General features: G+C 33.4%; 1 protein-coding gene across 2 annotated transcripts in view; it reads right to left on the reverse strand.

The window, feature by feature from the left end:
* ARID2 (AT-rich interaction domain 2) overlaps positions 1 to 22,940 on the reverse strand; it is a 163,195-nt gene that overhangs the window by 93,107 nt on the left and 47,148 nt on the right. The window lies entirely within an intron of this gene.

A 22,940-nucleotide genomic window follows, 5' to 3' on the forward strand; every position in this document is an offset into this window, starting at 1 on the left:
GTTTACAACCCAATAATTCCACTTCCAGAAATTTATCCTACTCTAGATTCTAGAAATTGCATGCTGGCAGAGAATAGAATAAGGATGTACAATATTACTATAGTTTGTGACAACAAAAGACATTTTGAAACAACAGGAAACTATTGTTTTAAATTCTTAAAATGGGCTACTATGTAGCTGTGAAAATAAGTTATACACTGTAATAAAAAGGATATCAGCTATATACTTGCATATGAATAAAGTATTCTGGAATAAAATAAAAGGACTATAATAGTGGTTACCTTCATAGTGGAAACTTTCTCAGCTTTTATGTTATTTGAATTTTCTTTTTTTAAAACAGTGCTCTTGATTACTTCTTCAATGAAAAGGATAATTACAAATAACAAATCTATTAAAAGGTATAATATTAAAAATGGAATGAAGAGATAAATTAATGTAATAGGAGATAACCATTGTCCGATACAAAGAGGTAGCATTTCAAATAACTGTGGGAAACAAATAGCATATTCAATAATTAATTCTGAGACAACCAATTCATTACTGGAAAACAATTAAAAATTTTGCCTCGGGGCGCCTGGGTGGCTCAGTCATTAGGCGTCTGCCTTCCGCTCAGGTCATGATCCCAGAGTCCTGGGATCGGCCCCGCATTGGGCTCCCTGCTTGGCAGGAAGCCTGCTTCTCCCTCTCCCACTCCCCCTGCTTGTGTTCCCTCTCTTGCTGTGTCTCTCTCTGTCAAATAAATAAATAAAATCTTTAAAAAAAAAATTTGCCTCATATTACACAGACCAAATTAATTTCCAGATGAGTTAGAGATTTAAATGTAAATTTAAAAATTAAAGAAAACACAGAAGAAAATATAAGTTAATATATTTATAATATTAGAGTGGGGAAGGCACTGCCCAGCATGAGAGGAAGCACCCACAAATTCAGAGTAATGTTTATCTCATAAAAATTTTAAAACTTCTAATAAGGCAAAAGGTAACACAACAATAAATGACAGACAATAATCTGGAAAAATATTTCTCACACATGCATATATGTACACACACACACATGTTTGGATCTTAAAATATTTCAAGTCATTATGAATAGTACTAATATTATAATTTTTAAAAATGAGCAAATGACTTTTTAAAAAAGAAATATTTGACATGAGAATTGCAAATTGAAATGTAAAAGGAGTTTAAAAATTATAACACCCAATTTTGGCAAAGTTTTGGGTAAGCAGAAACTCATACACACAGTAGAAATACATAATGGTCCATCTTCAGCAATATTCATTAAAAGCATTAAACATATGAGTACCATTTGATCTCAGAAATCTTTCCTCTAGCAAATTACCTTAACTAAACATATTATTCAAAAATGTATTCAAAGATATATTCAAAGCTATCCATCACCATTTATAAGGATGAAAGACAATCTATCCAACTGGGCACTGGCACACTAAGTTTTAGGCATGAGAATTCCACGTAGTCCATAAAAATTGTGTTGCAAAAGAATACTTAACATAAGAATATTTGAGATGCTATAATAAAAAATTAGAAAATGCAGTGGACAATTTTATTTGTTTAAAATATATAGCTCATAAATATATGTAAAGTCTTAAAGCATATACAACAAAATGTTGAGAGTAATTAGTGTTAGAAGTAAAAATTTTTATTTAAAAACTGTGATTTATTTGTACTTACTATATTATCTATAGTAAATATGTTTTGCTTTTATTTTATGATGGAAAAAATAGAGTACAGGTATAGAAGCTATTCCTTCTAGGTCTAGAGTGAGGAGAAAACAAGTTAAGATATAGATCATTTTGAAGTGGAAGGAAAAGTAGTTTAAAAACAAATCATATATGCCAGTTTTCATTTTCTTAATATATTAGAAGGATATCTAAAAAGAGTATAGGGGCGCCTGGGTGGCTCAGTCGTTAAGCATCTGCCTTCGGCTCAGGTCATGATCCCAGGGTCCTGGGATCAAGCCCCACATCGGGCTCCCTGCTTCTCCCTCTCCCACTCCCCCTGCTTGTGTTCCCTCTCTCTCTCTCTCTCTCTCTCTCTCTGTCAAATGAATAAATAAAATCTTTAAAAAAAATAAAAAAAATAAAAAGAGTATAGAAGGCAGCAGTGCAAATTGCAGAATTTAAGCTAAGTAATAAATTACTAAAATAGCTTTTTTAGAAAAAGAAAATGTGGCCATTTCTTTAGTTGGTACCCAAGGAGTAGCAGTGTTATCTGAGAAAGAGAGGTTTTAGTTTAAACTGGAAGGAAGAAGATTTGGGAAGATAGGAAGTGGATTGGACAGAAAGAGGAACAGAAAGGATATGAATGGAAGAAGGAAAAAAAAGTCGAGGAAAACAAAGAGGAAATGGATGAGGAGAAGGGAAAAGGGAGGAGAAGAGAGAAAATGACTTAGGAAGTATGAAAGATGGGAGGGGGGTAAAGGAGTAGAAGGGAAGAAAAGGAAGACCAAGGAAGAAGAAAGCAGAACAGAGTGCTCTAAGAAAAAGTTGAGGATATCAGAGAGTTTATTACAAACGAAATGGGTCATCTAGAGACTGCAATGCAGTGTTGTAGTTAGCTAGAAAGCAGTGATTGCATGAGAATAGACTTGAGGTAGCTATACAGTGGGTAGAAATTATCCTTTACAGGATAAGGTTCTAGATGGAACTTTGATCCTGGTACATGAATGACACACAAGATGTAATATATCCCTAAACTAAAATACACGTACTTTATAAATATCTGGACTTATTCCTACATCATTACAGAAGATAATATTTACTTATGTTCTTAAAATAATCTAAGAACTCTTCCAGGTTTTAAAACCCAGTAGAATATAAATATTCCAAGGAAAAAAGGATAGAAGTAGAATATTCTAAGAAAGTAAGTTTTAGACTGAAATGGGAAAAAGACTGGGACTTGTGGTGAAAAGTCCCCTGGAAACTAAGAGAAGAGGGGGTAAATATTATCATGTTAAATTATTCAAGACCAAAATACTATCTAAGTAGGCAGAGTATTATGGAATTCGTTTTCAGAATCAGCTCTACCATATAATATTTAAATTAATCTCATTACTGAATAACTGCACTTTGTTTACTGACCTAAGACAGTGAAAACTGACCAAATGAAGAAGAAAAGTCTATTATCCTTAGGGGAACCTTGCATGTTTAACCAATTAAAGTACACAGGAAAAATGTACCCAACCATTAGGATAGAACCATCAGAACAAAGAGCATACCTGGAGCTCTCCCTGGTGCTGCATCTGGTCCTGGCGATCTGAGACTTGACTTAAAAACTAGGTTTTTTAATTACTGAATCCAAGTTTACTATTTGTATGCTGAGCTATCTGTATTCTCATTAGTCTTATTTCAGCAACTTATACACTCAACTGTGCCTCTGTAAGTCTATTATTCCAAACTTTATTAGGAAATGCATAAAACATAGACATAGAGCAAAGAGTTGTATTCTAGGTCATTTATGTAAGATGTTTTCTTCATATTTCCCAATAATTTTTTAAAAGTAATTAATAACCCAAAAAATAAAAGCATACTAGTACTAGTGGACCCATAAAAGTATCCTCGTGTGTGTGTGTGTGCACGTGTGTGTATGTGTCTGTGAGAGACAAAGTAAGTCACTAGATTAATCATAGGCTATATTTCTAGAGCTATAAGAGCTCTAGAAATTAATCTTTCTAGAAAAAAATTACTTTTGAGACCTTACTTCATTTTATTGGTCTACACACTCTCACAAAATCTGTAAATCTTTAGATGCTTTTCCCCCTTTCTGATCTATAATTAACTGACAGCGATTATTCCACTGTCTAAATAGTATACATTTTATTACACTTATTTCTTTTTTTTAAGATTTTGTTTATTTATTTGAGAGAGAGCATAAGCAGAGGGGAGGGAGAGGGAGAGGAAGAAGAAGACTCCCCGCTGAGCAGGGAGCCCGACTCGGGGCTTAATACCAGGACCGTGGGATCATGACCAAAACCAAAGGCAGACACTTAACAGACTGAGTCACCCAGGCGCCCCTATTACATTTATTTCTTAACAAAAAAAACAAAAAGCCTCACATATTAGGAATCCCTCCAGAATTTAAGCACCTAACATGAATTCCTTTAATCACAATGTAGAAATCACCAAGATTAACTGTTTTGAATTTAGGAAATAGTTACCATTTCTTTTTTAGGGGAAAAAATAGATGGTAATTTTTTGTTGCACTTTGTGCAACAAAAGTACAACCCACAAAGAAGATACTATAATGTAAAACTTAGTCTACATGACTTGGGTATTCCAATAGACACCATGGTTTTAATAAAGTTTACAATGGAAACCTTACTGAATTAATAAACTAATAAAATTGTTAAGTTTACAATGGAAACAAATGTGAATAAATAGGTTTAGGAAGGACTGACTGACCTATGTATGATTCTCTTCAAAGAATTCTTTGAAGAAACAATTCTCCTCAAATTCATTGTTTTAGTTCATATGACCTATTAGATAATTTAACTTTCCTCTGAACAATTAATACTCTACATACTACCTACTAGTCTAGAAATTATATGGCAAAAAACGTTTGGACATTTTTGTCATAAGCCATGTTTCATTTTTTAAATCATCTATTCCTGTTAAGAGTGAAGAAAAAATAATATAACTTCTGACAGAAAGAGTTCTTGTCTGAAAGCACAGCTTGTAAACAAGTAAAAGGAAAATTACACCTGCTAGAGAATTCTGCCCACTTCTCCTATCCCAATACCATCTCCTTTGTGGCTTAAGGTACTTTTGCAGAACAGTCAGCAGCTCTCTTAAGCAATCTGAAAATTACTGGCTTAACAATAGAACATTTTAAGTTGATTATTGAAATATATTATTATATAATGAATCAGAACAAACAGCAACAAAGGTGAATAGGCATGTAGTGCTGAAAAGCAATAAACATATCCATATTCTTAACCTTTCTATATCTAAGAATTAAAATTCTGTGAGGCAGTAAAAAGCTACTGTAAGAAAGTGGCTGATCTAATTCAGTAATTCTCAATTCAGGGTGATACCATGCCAGAGACAGTCTGGAAAAGTGTGGGACCATTTTTGTTTGTCATAATGACTATGTAAGCATTATTGGTAATTATGAGGCAGGAGCCAGGGATGCTATACGTACTACAAGGCACAAAGATTTGTAACATCCCAAATACTAATAGTGTTTCCACTGAGAAACACCTATCCAATTACACTATAAAAATAAACATTAAGAATTTCCAATAAATTGGGAAATTCCCAATGAACATTTGACTCATAAATATCCTTTCTTAACAAAAGAAATGGGGACTCAAGAGTCCAGAGGCCCTGCCTCCAATGGAAATAAAAACCTTAGCATAACCGAATCATACCATCTAGAAAATGACCATACATTCTTTTATGCAAAGTTTAACAAGATGCTGCTTCCTAGAAGTATCTCTTTCCCAATCCATCCAAAAAAAAGCAAAGCAAAGCAAGGCAAAGCAAAGCATGGTAGGAAGGGAGGGAGGGAGGGAAAGAAGGAAGGAGGGGAGGGGGAGGGGAGGGAAGAGGAGGGGAAGGGGGATAGGGGAGGGGAGGGGAGGGGGGAGTGAGGAGGAAGGAAGGGAGGAAATAAAACACCCCATAAAGAATGAAGGGAGGAAGAGATGTGTATGCTAGCAACTGCAGGAAGAACTTAAAATACTTTTTCCATTAGGAAGAATGTTATTTGAAGCTGAAATTCTGCCACAAGTAATTAATAAGTAAGCATCGGAGGCCAGCCTAGGAATTATTATGACATTTCTATCAGAAGCTTCACACTTATTTCCAAGCAATTGATTACAAGTAAAGTTACCAAATAAAACTCATTTATAAACCGACTGCTTTTTTACAGTGAAAAAGAATAATTGTCTTTGACTTCAAAATGATGATTAGATTTTTATATGTATAATTCTTCAGTTTGAAGGACAAACGTATTTACCATATGCTATTCTAAACCTGTTTGTTATTCAAGTGAGTGTGTAATCTTTTAAAAACATTTTGAATATATAGAAAAATAGTATCAATTACTGATTATTTTGCCTCAAAGTAGGAAAAAAATAACTAAATCCAAATATATCCTTGTAAGTAGTTATGAACTATGAAAAAAACTTATTGGAGAACTGTTAAATCATTAGAAGACTGTACTCTGCTGAAAAACTGAGTACACATTGTCATACAGTCATATTAGTAAATCAATTCACAATTTCTCAAAATTATAGTGTTTGATAAAAGAAACCACTAAAATGAACATATGCAAAATTTTTTAAAAATTTATTTGAGAGAGGGAGATCAGAGCAAGTGAGAGAGAACATGAGTGGAGCGGGAAAGGGCTGAGGGAAAGGGAGAAGCAGACTCCCCCACTGATTGGGAGCCTGATGTGGGGCTCAATCTCAGGACCCTGGGATCATGACTTGAGCTGAAGGCAGGCGCTTAACCGATTGAGCCACCCAGGTGCCCCCATATGCAACTTTTTACTATTACTATTTTATACATTAGACTTCTTTCAAACAAGATAATGAAAGGATATATTAAACTGGAAATTACAGATTATTATTTAATCAGAAAATGTTACTTAACTGAAGTGTCAAAACACTTGAGGGTGGGATTTTTTTGTTTTTTTAAGAAATGCAAGATCTGAAATGGGTATTTTTACTTCCAGAAATGGTTAACACAGGCCATTTAAGACCCATGCTTCTACAGAGAACCAGAAAAGCTGAAAAATATGAATATTCATTTTTTATGTTGCCCAATGGCATCAGTGAATGAGAAAGCAGTAAAGACTTATTGGACCAAGATCCTAGATTTCTAACTCCTGTCATAAGCAACTACCAAAAATTTCTGGAGAAAAACAATATAATTTCAGGTCTCAAATTATGCCTATAATTGGTTTTCACGTACAATCCAGTATACAATCAAGAGACAACAAGAAAAATCAGGAGGCAATAGACAAAAGAACCAATCAAAACAAAAGTCAGTAAAAACACAGTCAACTGAGCTTCATATATTGGGACTATTCAAACACAGACAGTATTTTAAAAAACCCATACTTGCTTATCACATGTAACAGTACTGAAAACCAAAGACAAAAGGAATTATTAAAGGCAGTCAGAAGAAAAATAAGACAGATTATACTCGAAGGAGCAAGATAAGAAGTACATCCAAGTACCCACTAGAAGCAACGGAAAACAAAGGTAATGGAATTATATTTTCACTGTGCTCTAAGAAAATAAATACAAATTTAAAATTCACCATCCAGAGAATAAATCACTCAAAAATCAAAACATTAACTGATAACCTCTTTTCCAATGTCTGTCTTATTCATTGCTTCAAAACAAGTATGGTGGTTGGCACACGGTAGTGTATAAAGTTAACTCAGCTAAATTTAATTCTTCCAGTCAGTAACTTCTCCTCTCTGTATTATTTCCACCCAAGTTTATATCCTATTGATACTCTGTAGTAACAATGGGGAAGAGCAGTAACATTCTGAACACACAGTAGGTATTCAATAAATGTCTGCTGAGTACAGAAATCAGGTTTTATATTTATTTTCTAGATTTAAAAAAAATCTCAATTTCTCTAGTTTTTCCTCATATGGTCTATTATACAAACTTGGATTCTTTTAGACTCATTCCAAACTCCCCTTATAGCATTTTAGTTCTCCCCAAATGAGATACTATACCAACCCTGGGGTATCTAAATTTAACCTATCCACAAACAAGAGATAAAACTACCGAGAAATTCTGGTATTTTTATACTCCATTGAATATAAGTCCTATATAGAAAGCCATAATACTTCTATAGACAGAATATCTTCAGACAGTATAATCCGCTGCCTGAGAATAAATACACAATTAGAAACAAAGTATTGTATTTCTTTTGTTTTATACTTTATTTAAGGCTGACTAGGTAATAATGATCCATTTCTAATTAAATCAAACAGTGATTATTTGATATTATTACAATAGTTCACATTTTCTAGTATATTTTGAGCTTTGACTATTATTGTTATATTTATGCTTTTAAAATCAAGATACAAAATGATAAAGCAACAAAATATTAGCTATAGAAACAGGATAACAATGTTCTTCTACAACCCAGTTACAGGCATAATTCTTTTTTCCTTCTTAAGATCACCCAGCTAGTGATTTACTGGCTAGTAAATGTGGCTAGTACAAATGACCAGCAGGAAAATAAAATATTCTCAATTTGATGTTAGCATTTCTTTGCCACCTCTCCAGCTCTAATCTCCCTTTCAACAAAGAGTAAATACCTAGGGAATGGGCTCACTGTTGCCTTTTCACTCTACTGATTTTTAAAGTGCTCTTGTTTTCCTGGTAGGTGTTACTATTTAATATGACAATGTATTATTTACATGTTAAATACAATTACTTAAGTAATAAGGGATCTAACTTAAAGAAAAATATTAAGGAAATAAGAGTAGAGGTGACAGAATAAAGCAGACACTAAATCTTCCACAATAACAAAATCCTCCAATTTTCACTGGTCACATGCCATCAGAATAAAGAATATACTTTCACAGTCTCCTCATTCTAGGTGTGGCCATGTGCCTAAATTCTGGACAATTTAAGATCTAAATAAAGTTACCTATGGCAGCTTCCAGGAACCTTCCTTAAACATAGCTGGCATTCACCCTCTCAGCCGTCCTTTTTTTCATTCCTTTCTCCTTCCTGCTGGCTAGAACACAGATGATAACTGAAACTAAAGAAGCTATCTAGGTTTGTAAGGTGACCTTGGCAATGTCGGCTATGCATGGAAGAGTAATGAGATAAAAGCAACTTGGATCCCTGAGTACTTCGTTTAACAGAGCTACCATACAGCCCTTTTGAACCTACTTTCAGACTTGTAGGTGATGGCAAAATAGACTTCTATATTGGTTAAGTCACTGTTGTTTGGCGGGGGGAGAGTCTCTGTTGTTTGAATCCAATTCTAACCCTAACTGTAAAATATGGAATATGAGAGATATTGTCAAAATGGTATGTAAATGATTCAAGTAGGAACAATGAACTAAGGCACTGGAATGGATCACTGTCAGTCCCTGGAATTTATCAAGTGATCCACTAGCTATTAGCAGTTTGTTAGGGATGGCAATTTTGTACATATATATCACAAATTTGAAATGTAAAATTATTATTTCCACAGAAATCCTATTACACTCTATGTTCTTAAATGTTGAACACATGTTACAGTGACAACATTTGGTTCATCTTGACTATATTCAGAGTTTAAATTTATTACTTTTGGTTAAATTTGTACCTTTTTCATTATACCTGTTGCATTTCATTATCCCCATATTATAAAATTAAATGGTCATCTGAAAAATCCTTCACTGAAGTATAAAAATATTGATGAAAACAGTACCAAACCCCACCACCGAGATTAAGAGAATGAATGTCATTAGGGAATGACTCTAATGATAGAGAATATGAATACTGTTGAGATAAACAAATCTTTAAGTATGATGATTTCACACACATCAGAAAAGAAAAACGTAAAACATAAGGTACAATAATTTTTAAACATTAGATCATATTTAACTGACTATCCATATGCCCCTAGAGCCCACTGTGTGGTCAGTAGTGACACTTTAACAAATAGTGAAATAAAGCCGCTGAAGCCTTAGTCATTTTCAAATCAAACAGTGACCTCTTTGTAAACTAAATTTCACCAGCACAACTCTCCACCCCCCAATCCTTTCCAGATGGAAACTGGCAGACTTTGTCTAAAAAACTGAGGAGAAACCAAGATTAAAGAGGCAGCCTTTGAAGTTATACTCCTCACCAGAGAAACAAGCATAATTTACTCAACTGCCAAGAAGTTTTTAAAACAAGCACATAATATTTGCCTCTTAACAAATACTGTGATTTAGAGAAAAACCAGAAGAAACTACTGGCAAAAATCTCCTTATCAAATGACACTATATAGTGGCATATAATATCAGTGACATAGGATTTGGAAGAGCAACTACTAACCCATATGCATATCTGTAGTTATATTAGAGTTTAACAAAACTATTGATACACAAAGTATGAATCAACTCAGCATACACAGAGAACTGTATATGAAAGAGAAATGCACAAATTTTAATTCTATTTGTTACTGAAAACCCAAGCTACAGAATAAAATTTCTTTATTTAGTAAGCTGAAAACAGTTTTAACGTAATACTATGTTCAAGTGTATCAAAGAGGTGTCACATGAATTCAATTCCAAAATCTGCTTTCTTTCATAGGATCAATTAGAAACTAACGATATGTCTTTAAAAATTATTAATAAGGTAAAATTCACATAACATAGATGTGAACACTTTTATGTATACAATTCAAGGGTATTTAGAACATTCTTAATGCTGTGCATTCACCTCTATCTAGTTCCAAAATATTTTCATTACCCCAAAAAGAAACCCCGTACCAGTTAAACAAGTCACTCGTATTTCTGTCTTACCCCTGCCCCAGGCAACCACTAATAGGCTTTCTATCCCTATGGATGTGCCCATTCTCCATATTTCATATAAACAGAATCACATAATGGGTAACCTTTTGTGTCTAGCTTCTTTTACTTAGCATAATGTTTTCAAGGTTCATCCATGTTATCAATACATTCCTTTTTTATGCTCAAATAATATTCCATTATATGGTTATATTACATTTTGTTTATCTATTAGTCAGTTGATAGACATTGGGTTTTTCCCATCTTCTGCCTGTTCCAAATAGTGCTGCTATGAACATTCATGAGCAAATTGTTTGAATACTTGTTTTCAATTCTTTTCCCAACCTAGGAGAGGGATTGCTGGGTCCTAGGATAATTCTATGCTTAACCGTCAAAGGAACTGCCAAACGTTTTCTACAGTGATTGAACAATATGCTTCTTGAGCTCAAATCACTGTTGAAGAAAACAGTGAAAAGAGTCAATCTGATCAATTGTGACCACTCAGCATACATCATGTCAGTGCTGTTTTAATAAATGGCAATGAATAAAGACTTGGCTTTTCTACACTTAAATGTAATCTAGCTGTCAAGGGAAAATACATAATATTTTGAGATGGTTACAAATCATTTAAATTTCATAATATTCCTAACTGTAAAATCATTTCTATGGTTTTATACATTGTTCAAGTATCATACCTTGGGTGACAGATTTAATATTTTGAAATGTCTAGGGCTGATATACCATGATTTTTAATGCTAAGGTTAAGTTAAAGATGTCTTAAGAAGTCTCAATATTATGCAAGGAACTTTAAAAGATAGCTAAAGTTAGCGCCAGGTCTGTAGTAACCCAGCACAAATCTTTTTCCAAGAAAATGATTCAGTTTAGGCACCTGGGTTTTCTGAATAGTAAAATAATGATGATGAGGTCATAATCAAAGATAACCAAACACACATGAAAATAAACCACCATGAGTGCTACACAGCATAAACAATAACCAATTCATCAGACATAAAATATAAACATGTAGAGAAAATTTAAAGAAATAAAATGTGGTGTCAAAAAATTGAGCAAGCAACAAGAAACTATAATAATAGTGTCTAAAACATGCCACCAGAATCCTCAAAGGATAAAATAAATAATACAGCAAAAAGAGATTTGAAAAGATAATGGCTACAAATTTTCTAGAGCTGATGAAAGACCCAAATGATACAAGAAGAAAACACACACCCAGCAAAATAAATAAAAACAAATGCACACCAAGTACATTGTAATAAAACTCCACAAACCCAAAGAAAAAGAGAAAATGCGGATCACTGACAAGGGAATGGCATTAGATTGAAATAGACTCATCACCAATAACTTCAGGCAGAAGAAAGTGAAATGGTATCATCAAAGTTGTATTAGAAAATTATCAGTCATAGAAACACATGTCCTCAGCAAAACTACTTTTCAACATGGATTAAAAAAAGGATTTTCAGACAGACAAAAAGTTTATCACCAAAAGACCTACACTAAAGGAAATGCTAATGGATGTACCTCAAGAAGGAAAACAATGCTAGAAGAAACGTCTTAGAAGGCCAAATCATGGTGAATAAACTGGTAAACCAGCAAGCAAATAGAAAAACATTCAAATGCTCAAATATAAAATAAACAAGGACCTCTAGGTGAGGGTTATACTTGAAATATTATATAGACTTTAAATATTATATATTGAGCTGTATACTCATGCTTTGTGTACTGTTTGTGAAATGTTTATTGACAAACGTTTGCTCAAATAATTAAATATTTCCCCCAAATCCCCATTGTTCATATAAAATAATGAAAATATCTTTTTTTAAGAGTAGACCTGTGCAAGAATAACAGCATTAAGATCCAAAAAAAAAGGGAAGCCAGAGTCAAAGATCTGAACAGAGATAATCAGAGTGAAAGCATGTTAAGATCCTTTTATTGTTCAAGAGCAGAGGAAGTTATAACTTAAGACTCTGCTAATACATATGGTAACATTTCCAGAGAAGCCTCTAAAAATAACAGAACTACTGTACAATTTCTATGCCAGCTATGTTTATAAATGGAATAAAAAACAAATGAAACATATATTATTTTTTAAGTCATATAGAAAAAGCAGGAAAAATAAACAATTTAAAGGTAGTTAAAAAATTCCAAATATACCAGTAATCACAAATAATAAAAATGATCATTAATGAATTCAAGAGTTTACAGCCAGATAATAAAACTGAATTAAAAATCAAAATAGAAAGATATTATTTATAAGATACCAAATTCTTAGGTATAGACAAAGGTTCAAAGGTTATACCAGTTATATTCTAATTATATAAACTGGGAGTTGCTATATCAGAAGAGACTAATAGGTTTAAAGCAAACAATATTACTTGGTTTATGGAGGGTCACTATATAATGATAAAAAGTTCAATTTACTAGAAAGATACGATAATCCTAAAACTAATACACACTAATAAAATAACCTCAAAATATATAAAGCAAAAGTTGTCAGAATTTACAAATTTACAAACACAGGAAAATTACAAATCTACCACTGCAGCTAGTGAGATTTCAACACATTTATTTATTGATAGCTCAGACAGACAAAAAAAAATAAAGATCTAGGGGGTAAAACCATTAGCAAGCTTAATCTAATATTAGAGAATATACATTCTTCTCAAGCACGTGGGGAATATTTATAAAAACTGACCACATACTAAGCCCTAAAGTCTTAACACATATAAAAAACTAGGATCACACAGACCACCATCTTTGACAACAGTGCAATTATATTAGAACAACAAAAAATAATTACTGGCCCAGTGCCAGGGCTATAGTAGAGGAACCTGCCTGAAATCCCATGTCCTAACTTAAATATAATCTAAAATGCACCAGTCTTCCACTGGGCAAACAAAAAATTAACCTTACACCACCACTCCCAGGGGGTCAATCTGAGGAGGGAGGATGGTGTTCAATTTGGATTATAAAACAGTCATGTTGTCAACTAATATTTTACAGATGAGGAAAGTGAAACTTAAAATAGTGAGTTGTAGAGCCAGGGTTTGAATCCAGGTTATCTACTGAACCCATAAACTTATCCACTATTTTGAACTTTGTGGTAGGCATTTAATAAGTGTTTGTTGAATAAATGAATAACAAGGTTATCAGGCTTGTTTGAAAATCAGACCAGTAGAATTGATTGAGAGCAAATGAACACAGTAGTTAAATTTTTGATGGGTGTTACTTTGATTGAGTTTGTAAAATGGAAAATTCCTTTTGATATCATACATAGTCCGTTGTTATTTATTTTTAACTTTTTAAATTTTTTAAAGATTTTATTTATTTATTTGTCAGAGAAAGAGAAAGCACAAGCAGGCAAGTGTCAGGCAGACAGAGAAATGATGCTGGACTCAATCCCAGGACCCTGGGATCGAGCCCCGCATCGTGCTTCCCTGCTCAGTGGGAGGCCTGCTTCTCCCTCTCCCACTCCCCCTGTTTGTGTTCCTCCTGTCGCTCTCTCTCTGTCAAATAAATAAATAAAATCTTTTAAAAAAAAAAAAGGGAACTACTTCAAGATAGATGACTCTCCCATCCAAACTCTATCATGACTTAATCATCAGATGCTGGGAAACCTTCAGTTTAGAGAATACAAAAGAAAAGAAATTTCCTTGAAACCTTTCAGTATGTGAGTATTGTAAGCACTCATACTCTAAAGAAAAAGAATAAATGAAGAGAAGTTTCTAATAAAAAAATTAACGAGTTTCCTCTACATGTATTTTCTTGAAACTTTTTAGAGAAGTACTAAAGTTAGTTGATTGTTCCTGATAACACAGAAGAAGCCCTCTTTAAAAGAGAGGAGAAAAGAACTACATAAAGGCATGAATTCTGGTATTTGGCCAACAGCAGTATTGTGACAGGGAAATTTCAATAAGATGCGATGCATGGCATGAATCAGTACAATTGTCTTCTTTCCAGGTATTACTGGAAAGAAACTTCCAGGCATTAAGACCTCCATTAGAGATTTATCTGTAGTCAATGCTTGATTCTCAGGAGTGCTATTAATGATGCCATTCTAAACAATAAATATAGGTTTTGTACAATAACTCCAAAGTTATTCTTTCCTCTTTTTTACAAATATCAAGTAACTATTATGGAAACTATTTTTGATTTTCTAAGGAATATAAAATGTCTCTGAAGCTTGTCTCTCTCTCTCTCTCTCTCAAATAAATAAATTAATTAAATAAATGGGGTGCCTGGGTGGCTCAGTCAGTTAAGCACCAATTCTTGATTTTGCCTCAGGTCATGATCTCAGGGTCCTGAGATTGAGCCCTACATCAGGCTCTGCACTCAGCATGGAGTCTGAGTCTGTTTGTCCCTCTCTCTCTGCTCCTCCCCCCACTCACTCTCCCGTAAATAAATAAATAAATAAACAAATAAATAAATAAATAAAATCTTTAAAAAACAAATGTCTCTGAAGCTGATGAGACTCTTCTTCCAAAAGGAACCACAATGATACACTGTTCACATTCTTATGCATTAATAATCAAGCAAGCAAATGTTAGCTTTAAGAAAAGTTTAAACAAAGCCAAACATATTTAACCTCAAATGGCTGATCATAAAATAGCTTTATTAACTTATAAAACTGAATAAACTCAAGCATTAAAATACAGTATAAGGGGACTTGGTGCTCCATTTTATAGCTCTTAAAAGAAAAATTTTTACATGAAAAGATATATATAAGAATGTTCTAACTATTGTTCAACTCCTAAGGACAATAATCCTTTTTCTTAATCAATGATAGTTAATTTCCTAATCAAACTCTAGTTCATTTCCCTGGCACATATTTGTGTATGTGTGTGTCTATAGAAGTAATCATTACCAATTATTTGGAAGACTTATATTACCCAGAAAGATAATGCAGAGAGAAAAAACTTAGAAATTTTTATATAGCTTATCTCCTGAAAGATTCCATAAATTTCTCTATTAAATACAGACATATGGGGGCCATAAGAATACAATGCTTAACTATTAGCATGGGTTATGAAATCAAACCTAGATTTCAATACCAATGTGCCACTTAGTAGATATATGAAATGACATATATAATTTAACTTGTCTCATCCTCAGTTTCTTTATATGTAAAACAGATAGTATCTACCTAACAGTATTGTTGTAAAGGAGACTGCATACTGAGCTAAACACATGGTGCTATGCATATAATAGGTAGTAGCTGGTAATATTATGTTAATGTTCTCAATGGTATCTAATAAAGTAATGTCTTAGAACAGTAAAAAGATTATTCACCACAATAAGGTGATATTTATTCCCAGGATACAACAGTGGTTCAATATTCACAATTCAATCAATGTCATATACCACATCAACAAAACAAAGGATAAAAATCATTATAATCAGCTCAACAGATGCAGAAAAAGCATTTGACAAAATTTAACATTCATTCATGATAAAAACTAGCAACAAAATGGAATTTAGGGAACATACCTCAACATAATAAAGGCCATATACAAAAAACCCAGAGCTAACATCACCCTCAATGGTAAAAAATTGAGAGCTTTTCCTCTAAGGTCAAGAATAAGACAAAGATGTCCACTTTTGCCACTTTTATTCAACACAGTACTGGCAGTCCTAGCCATAGCAATCAGGTAAGAAAAAGAAATAAGGGGCATCCATATTAGCAAGAGTTAAACTGTCACTATTTGCAGATGACATGATACCATAGATAAAAAACCTTAAAGATTCTACCAGAAACTACTAGAACTGATAAATGAATTCAGTAAAATGGCAGGATACAAAATTAATACCCAGAAATCGGTAGTGTTTCTATAAACTAACAACAAAGTTGTAGAAAGAGAAATTACAAAAACACCACCATTTACAACTGCACCAAAAAGAATAAAATACCCAGGAATAAATTTAACCAAAGAGGTGAAAGACCTGTACTCTGAAAACTATAAAATATTGAAGTAAATTAAAGATGACACAAATGGAAAGATATTCCATGCTCATGGATTTGAAGAATTACTACTGTCAAAATGTCCATATTACCCAAAGCAATCTACAGAGTCAATGCGATCCCTATAAAAATACCCACAGCATTTTTTACAAAACTAGAACAAATAATACTAAAATCTGTATGGAACTACAGAAGACCCCGAATAGCCAAAGCAGTCCTAAGAAAGAACTAAAATTGGAGGAATCATAATTCTGAATTTCAAGATATACTACAAAGCTACAGTAAACAAGAGTATGGTACTAGCATAAAAATAGACACACAGATCAATGGGACACAACAGAAGCCCCAGAAGTAAACCTTCATTTATATGTCAATCTATGACAAAGGAAGCAAGAATACACAGTGGGGAAAAGACAATCTTTTCAAAAAATGATGCTGGGAAAACTGGACAGCTACATGTAAAAGAATGAAACTGGACTACTTTCTAATACCATACACAAAAATAAACTCAAACTGGGTTTGAGAACTAAAACCATAAAAATCCTAGAAGAGAACACAGGCAGTAATTTCTCTGACATCAACCATAACAACATTTTTCTAGGTATGTCTCCTAGGGCAAAAGCAAAAATAAAATATTGGGACTACATCAAAATAGAAGCTTTGCACAGCAAAGGAAACCATCAAGAAAACAAAAAGACAACTTACTCAATGGGAGAAGATATTTGCAAATGATATATCTGACAAAGGGTTAATATCCAAAATATATAAAGAACTTATACAACTCAACACCAAAAAAACAACAATCTGATCCAAAAAATGGGCAGAGGACCTGAACAGACATTTTTCCAAAGAAGTCGTATAGATGGCAATAGACCATGAAAAGGTGCCTAACATCAGTAACCATCAGAGAAATGCAAAATAAAACCACAATGAGATACACCTTACACCTGTCAGACTGGCTAAAATCAAGAAGACAAGAAACAAGTGTTAGCAAGGATGAAGAGAAAAGGGAACCTGTTGATAGAAATGTAATGAAATATCCAGAAATGTTAGTGTTGATAGAAATGTAATGAAATATCCAGAAATGTTAGTGTAGCCTCTATGGAAAAAACAGTCTGGAGGTTCCTCAAAAACTTAAAAAAAAGAAATACTAATAGGATCCAATAATTCCACTATTGGGTATTTACCCAGGGAAAAAGAAAACAGTAATTTGAAAAGATAAATAGCAGCCCTATGTTTACTGCAGCATTACTTACAATAGCCAAGACATGGAAGCAACCCAAGTGTTCATCAATAGATGAATAAAGAAGACATGGTATGGAATACTATTCAGCCATAAAAAGGGATGAGACCATGCCATTTGAGAAAGCATGGGTGGACCTAGAGGGTATTAAGTGAAATAAGTCAGAAAGACAAATACAGTATGACTCCACTCATAAATGGAATCTTTAAAAAAAAGAATAAACAAACAAAAAGCAGAATCAGAACTATACATACAGAGAACAAACTGATAGTTGCCAGAGGGGAAGGGGGTGACAGGTTGGGCAAAATGGGTATAGAGGAGAGATACAGGCCTCCAGTTATGGGAAGTTTAAGTCATAGGAATTATAAGCACAGCATAAGGAACACAGTCGATGATATAACAGAGGTGTAATGGGACAGATGGTAGCCACACTTGTGGTGAACATAGCATAATGCATAAAAACTTGCATAATGGGGGCGCCTGGGTGGCTCAGTCGTTAAGCGTCTGCCTTCGGCTCAGGTCATGATCCCAGGGTCCTGGGATCGAGCCCCACATCGGGCTCCCCTGCTCCGCGGGAAGCCTGCTTCTCCCTCTCCCACTCCCCCTGCTTGTGTTCCCTCTCTCGCTGTATCTCTCTCTGTCAAATAAATAAAATCTTAAAAAAAAAAAAAAAACAACTTGCATAATGTAAATCACTAAGTTGTACAATTGAAACGAAAGTAACACTGTCAACTATATTCCAATCAATCAATCAATCACTTAGGGCAGAAAAAAATGTCATAGAAATCAAGCCACATATTCTCTCTAAAGTTTCAAGATTTTGTTTTTGTTTTTTAAAGATTTTATTTATTTATTTGACAGGGAGAGACAGTGAGAGAGGGAACACAAGCAGGGGGAGAGGGAGAAGCAGGCTTCCTACCGAGCAGGGAGCCCGATGTGGGGCTCGATCCCAGGACCCTGGGATCATGACCTGAGCCGAAGGCAGGCGCTTAACGACTGAGCTACCCAGGTGCCCCTAAAGTTTCAAGTTTACAAATGCTTGCTCAGATCAGAAAAGCAAGGTGCATAGAAATAAATTCTAATAGGCAGGGTAGAGAAACAAGAATAGAAAACTTTGGAGTAAGTTAAACCTTATTTCAAATTCTAGCTTTTTAATCCCTTAAAGTGATGTGACTTTGGGTACACAGGTTAAAGGGGGATAATAATCTATACCTATTCTATTCTATTCTATTCTATTCTATTCTATTCTATTCTATTCTATTCTATTCTATTCTATGATTATTCTGAAGCCTAATCAGGGTAATACATACTAAAAGCCAAGCTTTATATTACATCTATTCATTTAAAAATTTTCCAATCTAAAGAGAAAAAAAGTGAACTTCAGGCACCTTGAAAATTTTTAAAACTAATATTGGTAGAAGTATAATAGCAATGATATTATAATTACATTAATGTGAATACTATGTGGATCAGGAATCAAAGGTATACAAAGTTGACTCTTTTCTACAATTATAAGTTCTTAAACTTTGTACATCTTTAAAAAAATTAAGTTTAAACTGCTCAACAAGAAACAGTGCTAGGAGTACTCTGAGTATTTCAGAGCACTGTAAGGATTAAATGAGACAATATATTTTAAAAAACCATGTGTTAGGGGCGCCTGGGTGGCTCAGATGGTTAAGCGTCTGCCTTCAGCTCAGGTCATGATCCCAGGGTCCTGGGATCGAGCCCCGCATCGGGCTCCTGGCTCAGCGAGGAGCCTGCTTCTCCCTCTGCCTCTGCCTCTCTCCCTGCTCATGCTTTCTCTCTCTCTCTCTGTATCTCTGTGTCTCAAATGAATAAAAAAACAAAACAAAACAAAACAAAACAAAAAAAACAAAAAACCATGTGTTAAACTCTTAAGCACTATACAAATTAAAAGCATTACTATCTTCTTTTGGAAAGACTGAGAAGTACTATCACTTATACTTGACAGTAATTATATCTTCCATATTTTATAGGGCAATATTGATTTCAAACATTAAATCATGCTGTCATACTACATCAGACTATGTATTCCAAGATTTGGTTTAAAGAGTATGGTCACACTTACACAGATTAATCAACACCCTTTCCATTCTATGCAGCTTTCTGAAGGATTCTTTACTTCAGGCTAGATTCTTCTTATTTTAAGTAATCAAAAGGACAAATGAACTTGTGTATTATCTTTATTTTTCATTGGTGATGAACTAGAAATAGAAAAGGTATATTTTACAGAGCAAAAAATATGTATAGTACATATTTATAAATATGAATTATATAATAATATACAGTTATAAAGGGTTATAATTGTACATCCTTTATGGTGACTCAGAATTTGACAGTATTCCTCCACAGAGCTATGTGATATCAGGCATTCAATGTTTTTTGAAATAGTTTTTATTTTCACAGCCCTCTCTATATTATAATCATGTATGTTATATATTAACAACCATTATCTCAATGGATCTTCATATTAAGATGATATTTCTATTTTAATGATAATAAAATAGAAGCCCTAACTACTAGTAATCTGCCTAAGTAAGGTTTTTCCCACTAATCCAAGGCCCTTGAACTCAGGTCCTCTTGAATCACAGATTATCGCTGTTTGCTATCACATAAATTAGCAGGTATGATCATGTTCCCTATGAAACATGGAAAAGAGGCAAAGTTTCCTATGCCTCTGACAAAGAACTCAATTCTAACTGAGTCCTCTCACTTAGTACGAGTAATGATGATGATGATGACACTAGTTACCAATTATGAAACACTTGCTATGAGGTAGGTATTACTAAAACCATTTAGTAAGTTAGAAAACTAAGACAAAAGTTAAATAATTTGCCTGAGGTCAAAACTAGTTAAGTGATAGAATCAGGGCTTAAACTTGTTTTAGCTTTAGAGCAGTCTACTGCTCTTATTTCTAAAATTGACTGCCTTCATATCATCTTCCATTACCTCCATTCTGGGAGAAGAAATAAAGAACACCAGAAGGCAGGCCTAAAAGCCTGAGAGACTTACAGGAATTCTCTGGTTAGAACGTTTTCCCTTCTTATGTCCATTACAAATTTCAGCTGTTTACTCTTAATTAGGTAATCTACTGTAATGGAAAGATCTAGGCTTCAAGTACCAGCTTCTTAAATAACTAGTTGAATGGTACGAGGCAAGTCACAACCTTTTCAAGCCACAGTTTCCCCAGCTAAAAAAGGAATGAAATTATGGATAATGCTGACTTATGGGGATTAAGTAACATTTGTGTGTAAACTAGCTGTCTAAAGAACATTGAGTTTAAATAACTTTTCCTTCCTATGTAGTTCACTTTTGAAAGAATCAAGAATGTTACAATCACAAACAAAACCATTAAACACAAATATATACAAAAATAATATAAATACAGAATGGATAACATTTCATTTTCTTGCAAAATAGCAAAAAAGGTTAGTATTAGTAACTTTATCAATTCAGTATTTAAACTCATCAATATAATTTCTAATGCTAAGTTCTTTCTATATCACATAACAACTTATGTTCTTTATTAAAAAATTAATGTAGCATACACCAAAATCCTTTAATTTCATAATTTCAATTTATAGCTAGTCATCTTTTTAAAGCTACTCCTTTTTTTTTTTGGAAACTTACTAGCATCCTCCCTTCATCCTCATTTTTTTTCCGTTAATTCCCTACCTATGTTAATACTTTTTACATCTCTCCTCCACTGGTCATTTAGTAATAATGAGGAAGCAGGGTTTCATCTTATTATTAGAGTAGTACTTCCAAAACTGGTCCACAAAATATTTGGTCCTCAAGATCTTAATAGAAATTCTACCAAAAAGGATTCCATGGTAAACTAACTTTCAGATATCGGGTTAAATAGTTTTCTTCAGCTTAGAGCATTTAATATGCTAATAAGCATAGTGAATCTCTCAGTAGGGTACAATATGCAGCTTTTCTCAGATTCACAAATCCTTCTGGAAATCCCCACCCTCGAAAACCAAGCATATCTTGCAGGGCAATTTGTGAAATGCTGTGCTGGGAAATTCAAGGCCAGAAGGAGGTGAATCATTAAATCTGCAGAGATCACCTCCATTTTTAAATCCTGAAAACCAGAATTACGAATCCGAAGTATAAAGCACTTCTAAGAAAAATGAGCTTGTAACAGCTGAAGCAGAGGTATCTTATCTTGTCTGAAAATATACCCATTAATCTTCTGTACTTGCTACTTAAATGGAAGGCTAGCAAATACTGATTGCTGATAATGTAAACTTTTTCAAATTTTAATGAACATTTTATACTTTAAAGGTTTAGTTTTATTGGGCAAAATATTCAATTTTGATAAAATTTAAGACCTGAGAGCTATCCTTACTTAAAAAAAAAATTCCAGAGAAAATTCAAGGTAAAGCAAATTTCAACTATATGAATTTTATTATCTCATGTGTGTTCACCATGAAATCAAAGCCACCTCAAATAAAACATTCTCACCTAGGAGTGGAAGAATTTGTGTACTCAAGTTTAAAAGCTCCAAGAAAAGTCATGCAGACATTTAGGGGCTAAACATACTCACCCCTAAATTTTGCATCCCTTTATTTCAGTGTTATGCCAAGAAATATACCTTTTCTATATGCCTTCAGACAAGCACGAATTTATAAATACATGTCTTTCTTACATGCTTACAAGTATATCTGCCTTAAAAAAGTGCCTTTCCCATATACCAACAAGTTAAGTCCCTGCATAGTGGTACAAGTTACAATCAAGAAGACATTTCTTTTTAAGTTTTAATACGTTGAAAACATATAGAAAGTTAAAATGTAAAATACTGAAAATAATTTGGTAAATTTAAAGTTAAGGATTAAACATGAAAGCATGGGACAAAAATGTATGCCTAAATTGAAATTCTATTAATCACATTTTTGTTATATGCTATACTGACACTTTGTCTTCTCTGAAACTAGCATATTACATCTAACTTAACTTCAGAATTAATCCAGTAAGTGCATAATTACTTATAGATTGTGTGTGTATATATATACATTTGAAATGGGAGATTATATATATATATATTTAAATCTCCCATTTCAAAAGTAAAATTTATGAAATATGTAATCCAATATATAATGGCATTATCCTGGCAGATTAGTATCTTTTATTAGGTCTTCTTTCTATTACAATTTTGAAGGTGGTTTTTCATGTTTGATCAAGTGCAGTGGTATACTAATTAGTTCTTTGTAAG

This window comes from Mirounga leonina, unplaced genomic scaffold, assembly GCF_011800145.1.
Source record: "Mirounga leonina isolate KUSES-001 unplaced genomic scaffold, KU_Mleo_1.0 Mir_126, whole genome shotgun sequence".
NCBI classification, from domain to species: domain Eukaryota; kingdom Metazoa; phylum Chordata; class Mammalia; order Carnivora; family Phocidae; genus Mirounga; species Mirounga leonina.